This window comes from Phyllobates terribilis, unplaced genomic scaffold (assembly GCF_046119375.1).
Source record: "Phyllobates terribilis strain yellow unplaced genomic scaffold, ASM4611937v1 Scaffold_5__5_contigs__length_657084704, whole genome shotgun sequence".
Lineage (NCBI taxonomy): Eukaryota > Metazoa > Chordata > Amphibia > Anura > Dendrobatidae > Phyllobates > Phyllobates terribilis.
The window spans coordinates 79,125,246-79,149,646 of record NW_027362765.1 but is presented as its reverse complement, the minus strand read 5'-3'; the positions used below and the strand labels follow the sequence as shown (position 1 = coordinate 79,149,646).

Genomic DNA, 24,401 nt, shown 5'->3' with positions numbered 1-24,401 from the left:
ATGCTCCATCCAGACAATGTCTGTTTCAGAGAAGGCCGTGTATATTTCAGCAAGACACTGCTAAACCACAAACTGCATCCATCATAACAGTATGGCCTCGCAGAGGAAGAGTTCAGGTGATGAACCGGCTGCCGGCAGTCCAGACCTTTCACCAATACAAAATGAAAAAGTTGCCAAATAAGAGCCAGGACAGTTGAGCATCTAGTAATCCTACATCAGACAAGAATGAGAAACATTCCTTTCCCAGAACTCCAGCAATTGTCTCCTCATTTGTCAGACGTTTACAGACTGTTGTAAAAAGAAAAGGGAACACTACACAATGGTAGGCATGGCCCTGGTCCAAATTTTGAGATGTGTTTGTGCCATTCATTTCTCAATAAATACATTTTTTCAAATTAAACAGAAAAATGTCCAACGTTCACCTTCTGATCTGTGTCCTATGTTCGGTTGTGAATATAATATGGCGATAAGAGATTTACAGATCAATGCATTGTGGTTTCTTTACATTTTACACAGCGTCCCAACTTTTTGGGAATTTTGGTTGTAAGTACAGTACAAGTCTAACCTTATGGGTAACTTACTATTGGTCAGCCACAGTATACCCATGGAGTGACTGTTTTGTTAATTTTAGGAGTTACCATATTTTTCGGACTACAAGATGCACCGCACCATAAAACGCACCTAGGTTTTAGAGCAGATAAATAGAAAACAAAAAATGTAAGCAAAAAAGGTGGTCATGATGCTCTGTCTGCTGCTGACACAGTTATAGGGGTAATTTCCCCCAATTATATTAATTTCCCCCATCCTGGTATATATGGCCCCCTTCTTCCTGTTATACGTGGCCTCCATCCCCATCCTGGTATGAATGCCCCCCTCATCCCCCATCCTGGTATGCATGGCACCCCTCACCCCCCATCCTGGTACGCATGGCACCCCTCACCCCCAATCCTGGTACGCATGGCACCCCTCACCCCCAATCCTGGTATGCATGGCACTCCTCATCTCCAATCCTGGTATGCATGGCACTCCTCATCCCCAATCCTGGTGTGCATGGCACCCCTCATCCTGGTATGCATGGCACCCCCTGATCCCCATCCTGGTATGCATGGCACCCGCTGATCCCCATCCTGGTATGCATGGCACCCCCTGATCCCCATCCTGGTATGCATGGCACCCCCTGATCCCCATCCTGGTATGCATGGCACCCCCCTGATCCCCATCCTGGTATGCATGGCACCCCCCTGATCCCCATCCTGGTATGCATGGCACCCCCTGATCCCCATCCTGGTATTCATGGCAACCCTCATCCTGGTATGCATAGCCCACTCATCATGGTATGCATGGGACTGGAGAGTAGCGAATATTCATGCTCTTTAATAGTGGGCACACGTGACCGCTGAGCCGCAGCAGGAGCCGCGCTGCGGCTACACTGTGCGCGCTATGAAGGAAAATTAATATTCTCTGCTCCCCATGCCCATGGGCGTGGGGAGCAGTGAATATTTATTTTCTTTAGCAGCGGACAGTGTAGGCTGCAGCAGGTGGCTCCTGCCTCCTGTGCCCCGCTCCTCAGCCACTGCCGCTCACCCTACACCCACCACCATCCACAGCCACAGTATATATATATGGTGTAAGAAAGACTTGGCACTCGCTTCTTCACATAGACTGAATTATTTTATTGTTCATAGAAATGGCCACTTGTCTGAGCAGTGGATACTGCAGACACCTTTTCAGTGCTGCATGCTGCAGTGAAATCAACTCCCAGATGACTGTAGAAGGTCTTACTGACCGAAACGTCTTTATTAAATCTGGAATTTCTATGAACAATCTGGAATTTCTATGAATAAAATAATTCAGTCTATGTGAAGAAGCGAGGGCCAAGTCTTTGTCTTTCTTACACTGTTTAAAGGATTGGGGTCCTACTTGTGCACCGAAGTAAACCCAGAAGTGCAGTGTTTTAAAAGTGTGTCTTATAGCCCGAAAAATGTGGTATTAATTTTTCTTGTATTGTATGGTTTGCTATTTACAATCCACCTTTTTCTTATTCATGATGTTCTCACTTATTTATGAGTATGTTTGTTTGTGATTTGTAAAACTTTTAAAGAATAACTAAATATTTTTTGTTAATTATTGATGAGCCTTCATCTGCTTTCTTCTGTCTTCAAAACCATGCTGATAGTGCTGGTTTATCTGCCTAGTCCATGCTCCATTACAAGCTGCTATGAACTACAGATCTAGAAAGAATCTATTCTAAAATACTCCCCCCTTCCCGTGTGAGTTTCTCGGTTACCCTCCTCCTCAATGCACCAATAGACACTGTTTACTGCACGCAGTAAAGATTTTTGCAGTTCAGAGCAGCTTGTGAAAAAGCATGAACTAAGCAGACGAAACAGCACTTTCAGCATAGACCTTAAAGTAGTATGCGAGGAAAAAAATTGACATGTGCACGGCCCCATAGAATAAAATGTGTTTTGTCTGATCACACTCGGAATAAAATTACAGCCATTTGCACGAGCCCAAAGACTCCTTTTCACAAATTTACTCCACAACTTTTGAGTCCCAGTTTGGTTCTGCTGGCCGAATCTGTCGATATTCGATTTCATCAGTTTGTTCGAACGAACTTGGCCAGGAAATTCAATTTGCATGTAAGTTATTCGATGAAAATTGGATTTGTCTTATGCTCTGGGGTCTTAATAGAACCCAGAGCATAATAAATGGAGAGTCTATAGAAAAAAAAAAATAAAAATAAAAAATTCGATACTCACTGGTCTTCCACCCCATGTGGCCTCTTTTTTCCACAAGCGAGTGATGTCCTCTTCTGCTATCTCCACTTTGCGCCAGCTAAGTCAGTGCCTTGGGCAGCACATGTCATCACATCAGAGACCTATTTATCACTGGAAAACCAGGAGTAGAATGAAGATGGCCCAAGTGGATGTCACACGCCAGAGGATAGAAAAAGTGGCCAAACTGAGTAGAGGACCCGACAATGAGCTGCAGCAACACCAGGACAGATGAGAAGTGTGGTGAATATCTTTTATTTAAACCCTTTCCTAGCCCTGTACAATTCAACAAAATGGTGACTAACATTTTCCTGAATTTGCAAGTAAAGAATTGTTAAAAATTTGGATTCAGGACAATCTATTTTTTTTTTTTGTAAAATTTGAGGTGAACTAAATTCACCTTAAACAAATTTGCTGATCTCTTGGATACGAGGCAGGTCACTCTGCTGCAGACTGCACAATCCAACATCTTCACAAATTCCCAATTCTTTTAATTTCTAAGCTACTGAATCTTAATCATTTCTCTAGAAGTCCCTCGGTTATCTCAGAGCCCTCCTTCGGTCCTTCTGCTCAATCGGAGGTCAAAGAAATTTTGTACCAACCTGTGACTTCTCAGCATTTAGTGATCACCACTCACCTGTGCGGTTATCTGTAGGAATCTCCTCTTTACACCGCTCATCATCTCTCACATATGTCTCTCTAGTATTAATATGGGTCAGATCTTTACCCTGAAATAAATATTGTGAAAGTCACAAGAAATTATTTTGAAGAACAGAAAAAAAAATCCTAAATTAAAATGACAACCAAAAATGACATGACCTCAGTAGTTATTAACCCTTTCTAGACATTGGACCTACTGTTAGATCCAGTGTTGGGTCCCTGTCTTTGATGCGGGCTCAGGATCTGAGCCTACATCTTTACTAGAAGATGATGACTTTGTTATTCACCTATTATCTGTATCTGACGGCAACAAGTGGAGCCCACTATTGTTAACTTCTTAAATGCCGCGGTAAATCTCTAACAGCAGCATTCAAATCATGTTAACCGGGGGGCTCAACGTTCCTTACACCCTTCAGCTTCCTCGTAGGGCGTCAATCAGTTGTCACAACGGTACTCCTATAAAAGACAGCCTTTAGTTCACATTCATAGGGGACCATGATTTTTAAAAATAAAATTCTTGAAAAATGGCAACACTAGTGATTTTTTTTATTAATTTTTAATTTTTTTTGCTACTTAAATTAAAAAAAAAAAAAGCTATTCAAGTTTGGTATAGCTGTGATCGTATCCAAAAAACAATTGCGGAATTGGTAAAATGATTGTTGCCATTCAAAGCTACAACTTTCTATAAAAAAAAAAAAAAAAAAAAAAAAAAAAAAAAAAGCCCTCACACAGGGCGATGGAAAAATAAAAAAAAGTTATGGCTCTTGGAGGAAGGGGAGGAAAAAGTTGAAATCATAAAAACGGAGAGTCATGCGGTCAAGAAAGGATAAAATAGCTGCAGGTCTTCTCTATAAATCCAACCTGTTGGCTCCTAATTCTAACCAGCAATCTCCATAACCAGAAAATTGTAAGAAGATCCAGACAACATTAAGGAGTCCCCTAATCAGGTGGACTAAGAGTATCATGTTGCATATGAAATCCAGGATCATACTGTGTGAAACGTTGCAAAATTTGCTGCAATTACTAATAGCACAAAAAAATTCCCAACATTTAGAGTCTTTACATCAGCTCTACCAACTTTGTCTGCAGTAGATTTTGGACGCATGGCAGCTAAAAGATGACCAAATCCATGTGTCTTAGTGAATTCAGTGAATCTTTTTCCAACGCACCTTTCAAGAAGTGTCACATACAAAACGACAGTGTTGATAAATCGACCCCCTCTATCTATTGCTTTAATTCTGCCATGTACACAAGTATAAAACATACACTGAATGGCCACTTTGTTAAAAACTCCTATGTATTTGGATCTCCTTTGGCCTTCAGAATTGGAGCAATTCGTCATGTCATGGAGGAAACTAGGTGTTGAAATTGTTATGTAGGAATATTGACCTGGATAATTAGATGAAGCTACTGACATGTTCTGATTAACCCGTTCTTCCTCATCAGAGAGATTCTATGTTGAAATCCATGACTAAAAGACCCTTGTGGCACAGTTTATCATCCTTCTGCTATAGGATAAACAATTGCCTCAACAGGAGGAACCTGGTTACCCAAAACGCTTGCGTATCAGAGGACCAAATGTGTTCCCAAGAATCATTCCCCACACCATCAGTTGATGTCCACCAGTCTGACAAAAAGGGATTAATTTATACATGATGTTGGGGCCAAGTTCTGAATCTCCCATCAGCATGATACCATAGAAATTTAGATTAATCTAACCAGGCAATGTTTTCCCATTGGTATTAGATTCACTTGTTGCATTATTTCACCATTGTAGTCATCTTTCTGATACCATTAAACAGCAATGACTCTCAAATTGGTCATTTGGCATTATAACGTAAACATCTGTGCTAAAGGAATGAGGAGCGGTGTCTTTGGATGCCTTTGTTGGTCACCAGCACATTTGGCTGCTATCACTGCGCACCCACTTTTCATCTGAATGATTCTTCACCTTTTCCCTGGACCTCTTTCATAGGTGAAGTATTTACAATCACAAGATCCTCCTTTATTGGATGATTTTCTATGATCACAACATTCTCGTTATACTCTTGATGCCATTGTATGAAAAACCGCAAAGCTTTGAAGCTTTTCAAAATAGTGTCCCTGGCTACTCTAGCACTGTTAATCCTGTCTTGTTCGAAGTCTCTCAGATTGCTTGATTTTTCTATTCTAATGTGGATTTACACAGAAATTAATCCACAAAAAAACTGATCACTTGATTTAGGCTGCACGCCATGGTCACAGATGTAATTTCCATACAGAGAAGAGGGCTGAAGTCTCTAGTAAATTGGCCATTCAGTGTATAAAACTGTTTGTTAAAACCAGACTGAACACAAGACCTTCACAGCTTCTACACATCATATGGAAGATTTCATGATACCTTCTCTCCATCTACCTGATGATCCTGAGGAACATTGGGATCTTCTTGTTTACAGTCCTGTGGTAGAAGAGGACTGGGACATCTCCCTGGTGTTGTCCTCTCACTGGATAGAACTGTAGGAAACAGATACAGGGACTGAATTCATTCTTTACATACAGATAAGTATAGGCCGTGTGTATTTAGTCCTGTCTATTACCTGGTGATGTGAGAGGCTGGGGAACCTCCATCATGACGTCCTTGTACAGATCTTTGTGTCCCTCTAAACACTCCCACTCCTCCATGGAGAAATAGACGGTAACATCCTGACACCTTATAGGAACCTGACACATACAATGATACCGTCATCCCCCGATCCCTTCATAGCGTTACTGTATAATGTCCCAGCATTCCCAGCAGTGTCACCTCTCCTGTCAGCAGCTCAATCATCTTGTAGGTGAGTTCTAGGATCTCCTGGTCATTGATGTCCTCATGTATTAGGAGGTGAGGTGGAGGCCCCGTGATTGGGCTCAGGGGTCTTCCCCATCCCTCAGACATAGGGGCCTGACAGCGCTCACTAGAGGTCTTCTTCACTACTGTGTAATCCTGGTTATGGAGAGACACATTAATAAATCTCACTACAGACATTTCCAGAGTCCTCACCTCTCCAGTTCTGTCCATCTGTTATTCCCATAGATAAGAATGATGTAATGTGACGTCATCAGAATCTCTCACCTCTCCAGTAAGCCGGAAGAGGATCTCTAGGGTGAGGTGTAATATCCTCTCCGCCATCTTGTCCCTGTCCCTATCCATCCTTTATGGGTCAAACAGGAAAATTCTGTTATATAGAAGATCTCCACTGAGAGGATCCGATATTGTACGGACCTGAATGGAAAGAATATGAGCCCATGTAAAATTATAAGGTAATTCACGTGGCAATGAGCAGATTTGTTCTGGTCAGAATTTGCACATAATTTTTTATGCAAATCGAATGTACATTATTATGCTGTGTAGTGTCTTCAGACCCGAGAGCATAATAAACATATGGAAAAAAATTATCCTTTCCTGGCCCTCACCGTTTACACAGTGCAGACTTGCTTCAGATTAATCATTTTCTTCGGTGTGGCATTCACTTGGCCATCTTTGGCACTTTCAAAAATGGCTGGTGTCTGAAAATGACAAACATGGACCAGTGAAGACCAAACCAGTTATTGGATCAAAAAATACAGATGAGGGCCAGGTGAGTATTATTTTTTTCAAACTATTTCTCAACCTCTTCTTGGCACTTTTGAATGCAGCAAAATGTCAGCTCTCCACTATTTTGCTGGATTTGTGTGAGTTGAATGGCAAAAATTGTTGGAATTCTGGCGAACATGAGACTAATGTGTTGTCAAGGCAGCACCTCCATGTTTGAGGTCATGACATAAAACTCCTGATCAATTAGTTTTCAACCAGGTATATGTAAAATCCTAGAGATCTTCAAATCTTGGTGAAATTTTATTGAGAATGGATTGGATTTGGGTATAAGAATCCAGCTTATGGGCAGCTGCAGACAAGCGTATTTTCGGCCTGACAAAACATCGGATCGCACTCAGACCAATGTTAAGTTCAGGTCGCACTTGGCCTTGTAAGTCAATGAGTCGGTGGAAAACATTGGACTATACTCGGATGTCATATGAGCACAGTCCAATTTCCACGAACTGAAAGAATGATGAAGAAGAGGTTTTTTTCTCTCCATCTTCTACTAATCCAAGAAAATCAGATCACACTATGATCACACACTGATCAGAGTACGATTTGCATAATCGACCGGATTCTCTTTAACCCCTTCCCGACCCGTGTCACACCGTCTGTGACATGGAAAACAGTTCGTTCCCGACCCGTGTCACACCGTCTGTGACATGGAGGGATCGCGCCCCTGCAGCGCCTGCGAGCGGGGTCGCTCAGGTGTCACAGTTGCTACTGCAACTGGACATCCTGAAGTCGACCCCACCGGGGGTGGATTAACCCCCCCGTGCCTGGGACCCCTCCGATTGGCAGTTTCACTAAAAGTGAAAATGAAACAGCCAATCGGAATGAATTAAATATTTCACCAATGAAAATTGGTGTAATATTTAAATCTGGGCATGGCCTGATGCTTACAGCATCAGCCATTGGCTGGGGGGAGTGTCACCTCTGTCCCCCCCTCCCCCCAGATCTGATTGGGGGGCTAGCGTCGCATGGATACTAGCCCCAATCAGATGTGGAGGGAGTTTTAAATGATGGCCGCAACTGCCCAGCTCCTACCCGTCCATGGATCATGTGGTGCCGTTGTGGACCCTCTACTGCTGCCCCCTGTGGACCCTCTGCTGCTGCCCCCCGTGGACTCTCTGCTGCTGACCCCGTGGATCGCGTCTGCCGCCGCTGATCCGCATCAGGTAGTATTGCCCCCACTCCCCCCTGACCCCCCCTCCACCCCACCTCCACTTTCATACCTGCACCCCGACCTCCGCTCCCTCTCCCACGTCTTCATCCACCGGCTGCTGCTCTCCTTCTGACAGCCGGTGGACTGTGATCACAGGCAGCAGCAGGCTCAGTGTAAATGCCCTGCTCCTGTGATCAAACCCACCATCCCCCAGTCCCAGTGATATCACCCCCCACCTCCCAATAATCACCCCCTCCCCCCAGTGTTCACCCCCCCCCCCGCAAACCCAGTGATCACCCCCCTGCTGCTGGCTCCTGCTCCCCTTTCTGCCCCAGTAATCACCCCCCTGATGCTGCCGGCCTCCTACCCCCCTTGCTGCTGCCGGCTCCTGCCCCAGTGATCACCCCCCTTGCTGCTGCCGGCTCCTGCCCCAGTGATCACCCCCCTTGCTGCTGCCGGCTCCTGCCCCAGTGATCACCCCCCTTGCTGCTGCCGGCTCCTGCCCCAGTGATCACCCCCCTTGCTGCTGCCGGCTCCTGCCCCAGTGATCACCCCCCTTGCTGCTGCTGCTGGCTCCTGCCCCAGTGATCACCCCCCTTGCTGCTGCTGCTGGCTCCTGCCCCAGTGATCACCCCCCTTGCTGCTGCTGCTGGCTCCTCCATCTCCTCAGCCCCCTCCTACACCTGACCACCCCCTCATGCGCCCCCTACGCCAGACAGCCCCCACACGTGACTGCAGAAGGTTACACCAAGCACACACACACACTATAATAAAGTTTCAATTTTTTTTTATTTTTTATTTTTTTTATTTATTTATTTTTTTACACACGCACGCAGCACACAAAATGTCCCGCCCGTCCCACTCATCCCAGTCTAGGGCGTACTCAGCTGAGGAGGCTATGTCAGGTTGGTGTGTGTGTTGTAGTGTATGTGAGGTTGTGTGTGTGTGTGTGTGTGTGTGTGTGTGTGTGTGTGTGTGTGTGTGTGTGTGTGTGTGTGTGTGTGTGTGTGTGTGTGTGTGTGTGTGTGTGTGTGGTGTATACACTACAATATACCACACCGCACACCAACCTGACATACACTACACAATGGTGTCCGCTAACAAATTGGAACCATGTTGCGTTTGGAGAGTCCCTGTGTGACCAAACATTGGAGCTCCCCAACAAGTGACCCCATTTTGGAAAGTAGACCCCCCAAGGCACCTATATAGATGCATAGTGAGCACTTGGAACCCCCAGGTGCTTCACAAATTGATTCATAAAAATGAAAAAGTGGAAAAAAAAACACTTATTTTTATGGATTAATTTTTGAAGGACCTGGGGGTTCCAAGTGCTCACTATGCATCTAGATAGGTGCCTTGGGGGGTCTAGTTTCCAAAATGGGGTCACTTGTGGGGGAGATCCAATGTTTGGGCACACAGGGGCTCTCCAAACGCAACATAGTGTCCGCTAACAAACTGAATGGAAAATCGGCTCAAATTGTTAGCGGACACCATGTTGCGTTTGGAGAGCCTGTAATGTGCCTAAACAGTGGAGCTCCCCCACAAGTGACCCCCATTTTGGAAACTAGACCCCCCAAGGCACCTATCTAGATGCATAGTGAGCACTTGGAACCCCCAGGTGCTTCACAAATTGATCTGTGAAAACAAAAAAGTACTTTATTTTTCACAAAAATTTTCTTTTAGCCTAAATTTTTTAATTTTCACATGGGTAACAGAATAAAATGCATCCTAAAATTTGTTGGTCAATTTCTCCTGAGTACACTGATACCTCATATGTAGTCATAAACCACTGTTTGGGCGCATGGCAGGGCTCAGAAGAGAAGGAGCGCAATTTGACTTTTGGAGCTAATTTTCCATTCAAAAAGTAAAATGGCGCTCCTTCCCTTCTGAGCCCTGCCGTGTGCCCAAACAGTGGTTTATGACCACATATGAGGTATCAGTGTACTCAGGAGAAATTGACCAACAAATTTTAGGATGCATTTTATCATGTTACCCATGTGAAAATTAAAAAATTTAGGCTAAAAGAAAATTTTTGTTAGAAAAATTAAAATGTTCATTTTTTTCTTCCATGTTGCTTTAGTTCCTGTGATGCACCTGAAGGGTTAATAATCTTCTTGAATGTAGTTTTGAGTAGCTTGAGGGGTGCAGTTTTTGGAATGGTGTCACTTTTGGGTGTTTTCAGTCATGTACACCCCTCAAAGGGACTTCAAATGTGATGTGGTCACTAAAAAAAATGGTTTTGTAAATTTTGCTAGAAAAAAGATAAATTGCTGATGAACTTTGAACCCTTCAAACTTCCAACCAAAATTTTTTTTTTTTCCAAAATTGTGCTGATGTAAAGTAGACATGTGGGAAATGTTATTTATTAACTATTTTGAGTCACATCACTCTCTGGTTTAGAATAAAAATTAAAAATTTGAAAATTGCGAAAGTTTCAAAATTTTTCCCATATTTTTGATTTTTTCACAAATAAACGCAAATATTATCGACCTATATTTAATACTAACATGAAGCCCAATATGTCACGAAAAAACATTCTCAGAATTGCTAGGATCCGTTGAAGTGTTCCAGAGTTTTTACTTTGTAAAGGGACACTGGTCAGAATTGACAAAAATGCCAAGGTCTTTAGGGTCAAAATAGTCTGGGTCCTGAAGGGGTTAATGAGAGAATTTACGGTCATGTGCACCTACCCTAAATGTTACCAATATTGGAAGCTGAGCCTCATGGGAAGGTGTTGAAAGCGGGAAACGTGTCTCACATTCTTAATCAGAAAATAGAGATGAATCACATACATCTGGAGGAAGTGAGAGAGCAGCAGCTGCCATTTTTTCTGGATGTATGTGATTTGTCCAAAGGCAAGAAAAGTGAAGTCAGCGCAGATTGCCCTCAGGGATTGCGTGACATAAAAATGTCAAGCGATCCCCAGGAGGACCAGTGTTGACACTGCTGGAACAGCACCAGCACTGGTGGCGAGTATAAGTGTTATTATTTTACAAGGGGAAAACATAGGGTTTTAGAAGGGGTTGTCTGTGTAGTGGAGAATCCTTATACTTCTTCCATTTTGTCACAATTATCAATATTGCATAAAAAAAAACAACAGCTAATCTTTAGACAACCTTAAGGGACTTTCTCACGAAGTGCTGTTCTTGGCGATCCCTGTCAGTCCCGTAGACCAGAGGTCCCCAACCGCCGGTCCGCGGACCAGGACCAGGCCGTTGGGGTTTTTCAGCCGGTCCGCGGGGAGAGGGGGCCCCTCCAGCCTCCAGCAGGGCCGCCATCAGGGCATGACTGCCCTGACTCCAGTATGGGGCCCGGCAGGAGCCCCCTCGGAGCCCCCCTCTTGTGCGTCTCTCTCCTCATGGGGCCCCCGGCCGCATGCTAAGCGCCGGGTCCGGGACATCTTAGCGCTGCGCTGCTGCGGCAGCACCTTCATGATTCCCCTGACTTCCGGTCATGTGACGGCGCCGTCACATGGCCGGAAGTCAGGAGAACCTGGTGTCAGCGATTTGGACGAGCGGCAGGATTCTGCAGGGATCGCATGGGGGTAAGTATAACAAGTTTTATTTTTTTTTTAAATACAATTAACTAGGAGTGGGGGGAATGGGAGATGCACATGGGGGGGAGGGGAGAGATGAGAGATGCACATGGGGGGGAGGGGAGAGATGAGAGATGCACATGGGGGGGAGGGGAGAGATGAGAGATGCACATGGGGGGGGAGGGGAGAGATGAGAGATGCACATGGGGGGGAGGGGAGAGATGAGAGATGCACATGGGGGGGAGGGGAGAGATGAGAGATGCACATGGGGGGGAGGGGAGAGATGAGAGATGCACATGGGGGGGAGGGGAGAGATGAGAGATGCACATGGGGGGGAGGGGAGAGATGAGAGATGCACATGGGGGGGAGGGGAGAGATGAGAGATGCACATGGGGGGGAGGGGAGAGATGAGAGATGCACATGGGGGGGAGGGGAGAGATGAGAGATGCACATGGGGGGGAGGGGAGAGATGAGAGATGCACGGGGGGGGGGGATGAGAGATGCACGGGGGGGGGGATGAGAGATGCACGGGGGGGGGATGAGAGATGCACGGGGGGGGGGATGAGAGATGCACGGGGGGGGGATGAGAGATGCACGGGGGGGGATGAGAGATGCACGGGGGGGGGATGAGAGATGCACGGGGGGGGGATGAGAGATGCACGGGGGGGGGATGAGAGATGCACGGGGGGGGGATGAGAGATGCACGGGGGGGGGGATGAGAGATGCACGGGGGGGGGATGAGAGATGCACGGGGGGGGGATGAGAGATGCACGGGGGGGGGATGAGAGATGCACGGGGGGGGATGAGAGATGCACGGGGGGGGGATGAGAGATGCACGGGGGGGGGATGAGAGATGCACGGGGGGGGGATGAGAGATGCACGGGGGGGGGATGAGAGATGCACGGGGGGGGGATGAGAGATGCACGGGGGGGGGATGAGAGATGCACGGGGGGGGGATGAGAGATGCACGGGGGGGGATGAGAGATGCACGGGGGGGGAATGAGAGATGCACGGGGGGGGATGAGAGATGCACGGGGGGGATGAGAGATGCACGGAGGGGGATGAGAGATGCACGGAGGGGGATGAGAGATGCACGGAGGGGGATGAGAGATGCACGGAGGGGGATGAGAGATGCACGGAGGGGGATGAGAGATGCACGGAGGGGGATGAGAGATGCACGGAGGGGGATGAGAGATGCACGGAGGGGGATGAGAGATGCACGGAGGGGGATGAGAGATGCACGGAGGGGGATGAGAGATGCACGGAGGGGGATGAGAGATGCACGGAGGGGGATGAGAGATGCACGGAGGGGGATGAGAGATGCACGGAGGGGGATGAGAGATGCACGGAGGGGGATGAGAGATGCACGGAGGGGGATGAGAGATGCACGGAGGGGGATGAGAGATGCACGGAGGGGGATGAGAGATGCACGGAGGGGGATGAGAGATGCACGGAGGGGGATGAGAGATGCACGGAGGGGGATGAGAGATGCACGGAGGGGGATGAGAGATGCACGGAGGGGGATGAGAGATGCACGGAGGGGGATGAGAGATGCACGGAGGGGGATGAGAGATGCACGGAGGGGGATGAGAGATGCACGGAGGGGGATGAGAGATGCACGGAGGGGGATGAGAGATGCACGGAGGGGGATGAGAGATGCACGGAGGGGGATGAGAGATGCACGGAGGGGGATGAGAGATGCACGGAGGGGGATGAGAGATGCACGGAGGGGGATGAGAGATGCACGGAGGGGGATGAGAGATGCACGGAGGGGGATGAGAGATGCACGGAGGGGGATGAGAGATGCACGGAGGGGGATGAGAGATGCACGGAGGGGGATGAGAGATGCACGGAGGGGGATGAGAGATGCACGGAGGGGGATGAGAGATGCACGGAGGGGGATGAGAGATGCACGGAGGGGGATGAGAGATGCACGGAGGGGGATGAGAGATGCACGGAGGGGGATGAGAGATGCACGGAGGGGGATGAGAGATGCACGGAGGGGGATGAGAGATGCACGGAGGGGGATGAGAGATGCACGGAGGGGGATGAGAGATGCACGGAGGGGGATGAGAGATGCACGGAGGGGGATGAGAGATGCACGGAGGGGGGTGAGAGATGCACGGAGGGGGGTGAGAGATGCACGGAGGGGGGTGAGAGATGCACGGAGGGGGGTGAGAGATGCACGGAGGGGGGTGAGAGATGCACGGAGGGGGGTGAGAGATGCACGGAGGGGGGTGAGAGATGCACGGAGGGGGGTGAGAGATGCACGGAGGGGGGTGAGAGATGCACGGAGGGGGGTGAGAGATGCACGGAGGGGGGTGAGAGATGCACGGAGGGGGGTGAGAGATGCACGGAGGGGGGTGAGAGATGCACGGAGGGGGGTGAGAGATGCACGGAGGGGGGTGAGAGATGCACGGAGGGGGGTGAGAGATGCACGGAGGGGGGTGAGAGATGCACGGAGGGGGGTGAGAGATGCACGGAGGGGGGTGAGAGATGCACGGAGGGGGGTGAGAGATGCACGGAGGGGGGTGAGAGATGCACGGAGGGGGGTGAGAGATGCACGGAGGGGGGTGAGAGATGCACGGAGGGGGGTGAGAGATGCACGGAGGGGGGTGAGAGATGCACGGAGGGGGGTGAGAGATGCACGGAGGGGGGTGAGAGATGCACGGAGGGGGGTGAGAGATGCACGGAGGGGGGTGAGAGATGCACGGAGGGGGGTGAGAGATGCACGGAGGGGGGTGAGAGATGCACGGAGGGGGGTGAGAGATGCACGGAGGGGGGTGAGAGATGCACGGAGGGGGGTGAGAGATGCACGGAGGGGGGTGAGAGATGCACGGAGGGGGGTGAGAGATGCACGGAGGGGGGTGAGAGATGCACGGAGGGGGGTGAGAGATGCACGGAGGGGGGTGAGAGATGCACGGAGGGGGGTGAGAGATGCACGGAGGGGGGTGAGAGATGCACGGAGGGGGGTGAGAGATGCACGGAGGGGGGTGAGAGATGCACGGAGGGGGGTGAGAGATGCACGGAGGGGGGTGAGAGATGCACGGAGGGGGGTGAGAGATGCACGGAGGGGGGTGAGAGATGCACGGAGGGGGGTGAGAGATGCACGGAGGGGGGTGAGAGATGCACGGAGGGGGGTGAGAGATGCACGGAGGGGGGTGAGAGATGCACGGAGGGGGGTGAGAGATGCACGGAGGGGGGTGAGAGATGCACGGAGGGGGGTGAGAGATGCACGGAGGGGGGTGAGAGATGCACGGAGGGGGGTGAGAGATGCACGGAGGGGGGTGAGAGATGCACGGAGGGGGGTGAGAGATGCACGGAGGGGGGTGAGAGATGCACGGAGGGGGGTGAGAGATGCACGGAGGGGGGTGAGAGATGCACGGAGGGGGGTGAGAGATGCACGGAGGGGGGTGAGAGATGCACGGAGGGGGGTGAGAGATGCACGGAGGGGGGTGAGAGATGCACGGAGGGGGGTGAGAGATGCACGGAGGGGGGTGAGAGATGCACGGAGGGGGGTGAGAGATGCACGGAGGGGGGTGAGAGATGCACGGAGGGGGGTGAGAGATGCACGGAGGGGGGTGAGAGATGCACGGAGGGGGGTGAGAGATGCACGGAGGGGGGTGAGAGATGCACGGAGGGGGGTGAGAGATGCACGGAGGGGGGTGAGAGATGCACGGAGGGGGGTGAGAGATGCACGGAGGGGGGTGAGAGATGCACGGAGGGGGGTGAGAGATGCACGGAGGGGGGTGAGAGATGCACGGAGGGGGGTGAGAGATGCACGGAGGGGGGTGAGAGATGCACGGAGGGGGGTGAGAGATGCACGGAGGGGGGTGAGAGATGCACGGAGGGGGGTGAGAGATGCACGGAGGGGGGTGAGAGATGCACGGAGGGGGGTGAGAGATGCACGGAGGGGGGTGAGAGATGCACGGAGGGGGGTGAGAGATGCACGGAGGGGGGTGAGAGATGCACGGAGGGGGGTGAGAGATGCACGGAGGGGGGTGAGAGATGCACGGAGGGGGGTGAGAGATGCACGGAGGGGGGTGAGAGATGCACGGAGGGGGGTGAGAGATGCACGGAGGGGGGTGAGAGATGCACGGAGGGGGGTGAGAGATGCACGGAGGGGGGTGAGAGATGCACGGAGGGGGGTGAGAGATGCACGGAGGGGGGTGAGAGATGCACGGAGGGGGGTGAGAGATGCACGGAGGGGGGTGAGAGATGCACGGAGGGGGGTGAGAGATGCACGGAGGGGGGTGAGAGATGCACGGAGGGGGGTGAGAGATGCACGGAGGGGGGTGAGAGATGCACGGAGGGGGGTGAGAGATGCACGGAGGGGGGTGAGAGATGCACGGAGGGGGGTGAGAGATGCACGGAGGGGGGTGAGAGATGCACGGAGGGGGGTGAGAGATGCACGGAGGGGGGTGAGAGATGCACGGAGGGGGGTGAGAGATGCACATGGGGGGGTTATGTTTACATAACTTTGTTGCCTTATGAAGGGCGGGGGGGGCCCCCAAAAATTTCTTGCACAGGGGCCCACTACAGTCTGTGTCCGCCCCTGGGATGAAGTAAATGCAGCTGAACAGCAGCTGTCAGGACAGCTGCCCTGTCCTGCTGCAGGGCGTGATGGGGCCTCAGTGATGCGGCTCCTGGCACAGCACATTATGTGGGGCTCCTGGCATAGCTCCTCGCGGGGACCTGGTCTACACTATATGATAAGTATGCACTAAACTCCAAATCCCTCCATTACCCCGCCCCCATATGACCAAAGCCCCGCCCACCCCACCCCCTCCTTGCTGGGCCATGGAAAAATGATCTTGCTTCAAGCCGGTCCCTGGTGCAAAAAAGGTTGGGGACCACTGCCGTAGACAATGAATAGAGTTCATGTATGATCGCGCAGCTACAGTAAAATGCAATGGGAGAATGGCTTTTTTTCCCACCAATAAATTAATAAATGCAGATTGATAAATGAGGACAGTAAGTGAATTTTAGGATGGATGAATAGCTGACGTGGCAGCAGCAGGAGCAGATTGTATGTTGCTATAACATCATACAAATTCTGAAAAAACTTGAGGAGAAAAGCTGCAGCTCGCCAATATAAATGTTATTGTAATATGTAGACAATGGTTCACATTGTGGAGTACTACAAGTCCCAGGAAGCTATCAGGCTGTAATAAAGGCAGGACGTGTGCATGCTGTCTGTAGGAGTCTGAAAACATAAGGCAGCACGGTGGCTCTGTGGTTAGCACTGCAGCCTTGCAGCACTGGGGTCCTGCGTTCAAATCCATCCAAGGACGACGTCTGCAAGAAGTCTGTATGCTCTCCCCAAGTTTTGTGGATTTGCTCCCACGCTCATGTGTTCCCTCTAAAACAATAGATTTTATTTAGTTGATTAAAAAAAAAAAAAAAAAAAAAACACACACACCAAAAAATCCTGTGTATTAAAATAACTTGCTGTCTTATTAGAAGACAATAAAGGCTCCCAAAGTGATATGATGGCCTCGACAAGCCCTGATATGCCACTAAATAAATCCTGCCTAACGTGGAGGTTGGCACCCTAAAATTGCGTATTTGGCGCCCCCACTCAGCGACGGCTGTCCCTGTCTCTCCCTGTTAATCCCTGTCAGGTGATCTAAACAGGGTAATAAGGCGACTGCCTGGTGTAATACAAAGTTGCTCCTATTTCTAATCAAAGTATACAGGAGATATTGATAGACATTTTGACAAAAAGAAAATTGATAGAATTATCTTGTATCATATTAAAAGCTGCCAGCCATCCTGCAGCAGCTTTCATCATGCAGCTCCATTTTTTATGAATCTCTAATACCTGCATCGGCCTCCTGATGAACCAGACACAGTTGGGGAAACGCGTTGAGGCGCTAATAGGATACAAGATAAAAAACCAAGCAATGTGAACTGAGGTCTAAGATGGTACACATGCAAGAAATAGGAGAATGTTCACACTAGCAAAAAGATACAAAACCTACAAAAGACAAAAAATATATCACATACCCTACCATCATTATATATAAATGTAAAGCAAAGTTGCATATGAAATATAGGGTACTTAGTGAACTATTTTTGATCAAAAAAAGTATACAAGCCGTCCCACCGGTGACCCTAACTGGGACGGTCCTACACTGTCTATATTAAAAACCTTACTGTATATCAGAGTTGAAGTAATGCATATAAAAGGGTAGACAAATAGGACCGGGTCCCAACTCCAGACCACCTAGGCCCGTGGTAAGCTACATATATACTAATCAGCTCAACAAAGGGGATGCCACACCCTTAAATTGCACAGAATGCAAACAAGACAAAAAACCAAGCAATGTGAACTGAGGTCTAAGATGGTACACATGCAAGAAATAAGAGCATGTTTACACTAGCAAAAAGATACAAAACCAACAAAAGACAAAAAATATATCACATACCCTACCATCATTATATATAAATGTAAAGCAAAGTTGCATATGAAATATAGGGTACTTAGTGAACTATTTTTGATCAAAAAAAGTATACAAGCCGTCCCACCGGTGACCCTAATTGGGACGGTCCTACACTGTCTATATTAAAAACCTTACTGTATATCAGAGTTGAAGTAATGCATATAAAAGGGTAGACAAATAGGACCGGGTCCCAACTCCAGACCACCTAGGCCCGTGGTAAGCTACATATATACTAATCAGCTCAACAAAGGGGATGCCACACCCTTAAATTGCACAGAATGCAAACAAGACAAAAAACCAAGCAATGTGAACTGAGGTCTAAGATGGTAGACATGCAAGAAATAGGAGAATGTTCACACTAGCAAAAAGAAGCAAAACCTACAAAAGACAAAAATATATCTCATACCCTACCATCATTATATATAAATGTAAAGCAAAGTTGCATAATAAATAAAGGGTACTTAGTGAACTATTTTTGATCAAAAAAAGTATACAAGCCGTCCCACCGGTGACCCTAATTGGGACGGTCCTACACTGTCTATATTAAAAACCTTACTGTATATCAGAGTTGAAGTAATGCATATAAAAGGGTAGACAAATAGAACCGGATCCCAAAATCAGACCACCTAAGCCCGTGGTAAGCTACATATATACTGACCAGCTCTTATTTCTTGCATGTGTACCATCTTAGACCTCAGTTCACATTGCTTGGTTTTTTATCTTGTATCCTATTAGCGCCTCAACGCGTTTCCCCAACTGTGTCTGGTTCATCAGGAGGCCGATGCAGGTATTAGAGATTCATAAAAAATGGAGCTGCATGATGAAAGCTGCTGCAGGATGGCTGGCAGCTTTTAATATGATACAAGATAATTCTATCAATTTTCTTTTTGTCAAAATGTCTATCAATATCTCCTGTATACTTTGATTAGAAATAGGAGCAACTTTGTATTACACCAGGCAGTCGCCTTATTACCCTGTTTAGATCACCTGACAGGGACAGCCGTCGCTTAGTGGGGGTGCCAACCTCCACGCTAGGCAGGATTTAATTAGTGGCATATCAGGGCTTGTCGAGGCCATCATATCACTTTGGGAGCCTTTATTGTCTTCTAATAAGACAGCAAGTTATTTTAATACACGGGATTTTTTGGTGTGTGGTTTTTTTTTTTAATCAACTAAATAAAATCTATTGTTTCTATTGCAATCTTCTCATACACACTGAATACTTTTCTTCAGTTTTGCTCCCACGCTCCAAAGACATAATGATAGGGAATGTAGCTTGTGAGCCCCAATAGGGACAGAGATGATGTCTGTAAAGCGCTGTGGAGTTAATGGCGCTAAATAATTGAAATAAAAACAAAAAAAATATATACATCCACACAGCTGCCTCAGCTCCTCGGCGTCTTGTTCTCACAGATACTCGTATAAGGCTACGGCCTCCTGTCAGTATTTTTCTCAGGAGTGGGAGCCAAAACCAGGAGTGGGTGATAAATGCAGAATTGGTGACTTGTTTCTATTATACCTTTTCTCTGATTGTTCCTCACCTGGTTTTTGCTCCCACTCCTGAGAAAAAATACTGTCCGAATACTGATAGTGGGACTGTGGCCTTAAGTCACCTTCTGTGAGGAAATGTAATGGGGAATCGCCACATACCTCCTCCTGCACAGCCGCCGCACACTGGATGCATGGTCCTGTCTAGAACTCAACTTCCTCTGTGAGGAAATTACATCACAGGAAGTGGCTGAGCACCCACAGCTCAAAGCCCACACCAGGAAGCAGCAGTGTGTGTGCTGGTAACTAAGAGGAGTGAGGAGCTGTGTGTAGACAAGAGGGGGGAGGAGCTGCAGGAAGGAGCTGTGTATAGATGAGAGGAGTGAGGAGCTGCAGGATGGCGCTCTGTATAGATGAGAGGAGTGAGGAGCTGCAGGATGGAGCTGTGTATAGATGAGAGGAGTGAGGAGCTGCAGGAAGGAGCTGTGTATAGATGAGAAGAGTGAGGAGCTGCAGGATGGCGCTCTGTATAGATGAGAGGAGTGAGGAGCTGCAGGATGGAGCTGTGTATAGATGAGAGGAGTGAGGAGCTGCAGGATGGAGCTATGTATAGATGAGAGGAGTGAGGAGCTGCAGGATGGAGCTCTGTATAGATGAGAGGAGTGAGCAGCTGCAGGATGGAGCTATGTATAGATGAGAGGAGTGAGGAGCTGCAGGATGGCGCTCTGTATAGATGAGAGGAGTGAGGAGCTGCAGGATGGCGCTCTGTATAGATGAGAGGAGTGAGCAGCTGCAGGATGGAGCTATGTATAGATGAGAGGGGGGAGGAGCTGCAGGAAGGAGCTGTGTATAGATGAGAGGAGTGAGGAGCTGCAGGATGGCGCTCTGTATAGATGAGAGGAGTGAGCAGCTGCAGGATGGAGCTATGTATAGATGTGAGGAGCTGCAGGATGGCGCTCTGTATAGATGAGAGGAGTGAGGAGCTGCAGGATGGCGCTCTGTATAGATGAGAGGAGTGAGGAGCTGCAGGATGGAGCTCTGTATAGATGAGAGGAGTGAGGAGCTGCAGGATGGCGCTCTGTATAGATGAGAGGAGCTGCAGGATGGCGCTCTGTATAGATGAGAGGAGTGAGGAGCTGCAGGATGGAGCTATGTATAGATGAGAGGAGTGAGGAGCTGCAGGATGGAGCTCTGTATAGATGAGAGGAGTGAGGAGCTGCAGGATGGAGCTATGTATGGATGAGAGGAGTGAGGAGCTGCAGGATGGAGCTATGTATAGATGAGAGGAGTGAGGAGCTGCAGGATGGAGCTATGTATAGATGAGAGGAGTGAGGAGCTGCAGGATGGCGCTCTGTATAGATGAAAGGAGTGAGGAGCTGCAGGATGGCGCTCTGTATAGATGAGAGGAGTGAGGAGCTGCAGGATGGCGCTCTGTATAGATGAGAGGAGTGAGCAGCTGCAGGATGGAGCTATGTATAGATGAGAGGAGTGAGGAGCTGCAGGATGGCGCTCTGTATAGATGAGAGGAGTGAGGAGCTGCAGGATGGAGCTATGTATAGATGAGAGGAGTGAGCAGCTGCAGGATGGAGCTCTGTATAGATGAGAGGAGTGAGGAGCTGCAGGATGGAGCTATGTATACATGAGAGGAGTGAGGAGCTGCAGGATGGCGCTCTGTATAGATGAGAGGAGTGAGGAGCTGCAGGATGGAGCTATGTATAGATGAGAGGAGTGAGGAGCTGCAGGATGGCGCTCTGTATAGATGAGAGGAGTGAGGAGCTGCAGGATGGAGCTATGTATAGATGAGAGGAGTGAGGAGCTGCAGGATGGCGCTCTGTATAGATGAGAGGAGTGAGGAGCTGCAGGATGGAGCTATGTATAGATGAGAGGAGTGAGGAGCTGCAGGATGGAGCTCTGTATAGATGAGAGGAGTGAGCAGCTGCAGGATGGAGCTATGTATAGATGAGAGGAGTGAGGAGCTGCAGGATGGCGCTCTGTATAGATGAGAGGAGTGAGGAGCTGCAGGATGGAGCTATGTATAGATGAGAGGAGTGAGGAGCTGCAGGATGGAGCTGTGTATAGATGAGAGGAGTAATAGGTAATAGACTGCAAGATGGAGCTGTGTATAGATGCGAGGTGTGAGGAGCTGCAAGACGGAGCTGTGTATAGATGCGAAGAGTGAGGAGCTGCAAGACGGAGCTGTGTATAGATGCGAGGAGTGAGGAGCTGCAAGACGGAGCTGTGTATAGATGCGAGGAGTGAGGAGCTGCAAGACGGAGCTGTGTATAGATGAGAGGAGTGAGGAGCTGCAAGAAGGAGCTGTGTATAGATGAGAGGAGTGAGGAGCTGCAAGACGGAGCTGTGTATAGATGAGAGGAATGAGGAGCTGCAGGACGGAGCTGTGTATAGACAGGAGGGAGGAGCTGCAGGATGGAGCTGTGTATAGATGAGAGGAGTGAGGAGCTGCAGGATGGAGCTGTGTATAGATGAGAGGAGTGAGGACGGAGCTATGTATGGATGAGAGGAGTGAGGAGCTGCAGGATGGAGCTGTGTGTAGACGAGAGGGGGGAGGAGCTGCAGGAAGGAGCTGTGTATAGATGAGAGGAGTGAGGAGCTGCAGGATGGCGCTCTGTATAGATGAGGAGTGAGGAGCTGCAGGATGGAGCTATGTATAGATGAGAGGAGTGAGGAGCTGCAGGATGGCGCTCTGTATAGATGAGAGGAGTGAGGAGCTGCAGGATGGCGCTCTGTATAGATGAGAGGAGTGAGGAGCTGCAGGATGGAGCTATGTATAGATGAGAGGAGTGAGGAGCTGCAGGATGGCGCTCTGTATAGATGAGAGGAGTGAGGAGCTGCAGGATGGCGCTCTGTATAGATGAGAGGAGTGATCAGCTGCAGGATGGAGCTATGTATAGATGAGAGGAGTGAGGAGCTGCAGGATGGCGCTCTGTATAGATGAGAGGAGTGAGGAGCTGCAGGATGGAGCTATGTACAGATGAGAGGAGTGAGGAGCTGCAGGATGGCGCTCTGTATAGATGAGAGGAGTGAGGAGCTGCAGGATGGAGCTATGTATAGATGAGAGGAGTGAGGAGCTGCAGGATGGCGCTCTGTATAGATGAGAGGAGTGAGGAGCTGCAGGATGGCGCTCTGTATAGATGAGAGGAGTGAGGAGCTGCAGGATGGCGCTATGTATAGATGAGAGGAGTGAGGAGCTGCAGGATGGCGCTCTGTATAGATGAGAGGAGTGAGGAGCTGCAGGATGGAGCTATGTATAGATGAGAGGAGTGAGGAGCTGCAGGATGGCGCTCTGTATAGATGAGAGGAGTGAGGAGCTGCAGGATGGCGCTCTGTATAGATGAGAGGAGTGAGGAGCTGCAGGATGGCGCTCTGTATAGATGAGAGGAGTGAGCAGCTGCAGGATGGAGCTATGTATAGATGAGAGGAGTGAGGAGCTGCAGGATGGCGCTCTGTATAGATGAGGAGTGAGGAGCTGCAGGATGGAGCTATGTACAGATGAGAGGAGTGAGGAGCTGCAGGATGGCGCTCTGTATAGATGAGAGGAGTGAGGAGCTGCAGGATGGAGCTATGTATAGATGAGAGGAGTGAGGAGCTGCAGGATGGCGCTCTGTATAGATGAGAGGAGTGAGGAGCTGCAGGATGGAGCTATGTATAGATGAGAGGAGTGAGCAGCTGCAGGATGGAGCTCTGTATAGATGAGAGGAGTGAGCAGCTGCAGGATGGAGCTATGTATAGATGAGAGGAGTGAGGATCTGCAGGATGGAGCTGTGTATAGATGAGAGGAGTAATAGGTAATAGACTGCAAGATGGAGCTGTGTATAGATGTGAGGTGTGAGGAGCTGCAAGACGGAGCTGTGTATAGATGCGAAGAGTGAGGAGCTGCAAGACGGAGCTGTGTATAGATGCGAGGAGTGAGGAGCTGCAAGACGGAGCTGTGTATAGATGCGAGGAGTGAGGAGCTGCAAGACGGAGCTGTGTATAGATGAGAGGAGTGAGGAGCTGCAAGAAGGAGCTGTGTATAGATGAGAGGAGTGAGGAGCTGCAAGACGGAGCTGTGTATAGATGAGAGGAATGAGGAGCTGCAGGACGGAGCTGTGTATAGACAGGAGGGAGGAGCTGCAGGATGGAGCTGTGTATAGATGAGAGGAGTGAGGAGCTGCAGGATGGAGCTGTGTATAGATGAGAGGAGTGAGGACGGAGCTATGTATGGATGAGAGGAGTGAGGAGCTGCAGGATGGAGCTGTGTGTAGACGAGAGGGGGGGGGAGCTGCAGGAAGGAGCTGTGTATAGATGAGAGGAGTGAGGAGCTGCAGGATGGCGCTGTGTATAGATGAGAGGAGTGAGGAGCTGCAGGATGGCGCTCTGTATAGATGAGAGGAGTGAGGAGCTGCAGGATGGCGCTCTGTATAGATGAGAGGAGTGAGGAGCTGCAGGATGGAGCTATGTATAGATGAGAGGAGTGAGGAGCTGCAGGATGGCGCTCTGTATAGATGAGAGGAGTGAGGAGCTGCAGGATGGCGCTCTGTATAGATGAGAGGAGTGAGCAGCTGCAGGATGGAGCTATGTATAGATGAGAGGAGTGAGGAGCTGCAGGATGGCGCTCTGTATAGATGAGAGGAGTGAGGAGCTGCAGGATGGAGCTATGTACAGATGAGAGGAGTCAGGAGCTGCAGGATGGCGCTCTGTATAGATGAGAGGAGTGAGGAGCTGCAGGATGGAG

General features: G+C 49.3%; 1 pseudogene; it reads right to left on the bottom strand.

Moving 5' to 3' along the window:
• The window catches only part of LOC141271473 (uncharacterized), a 64,108-nt pseudogene that overhangs the window by 4,564 nt on the left and 35,143 nt on the right, over positions 1 to 24,401 (bottom strand).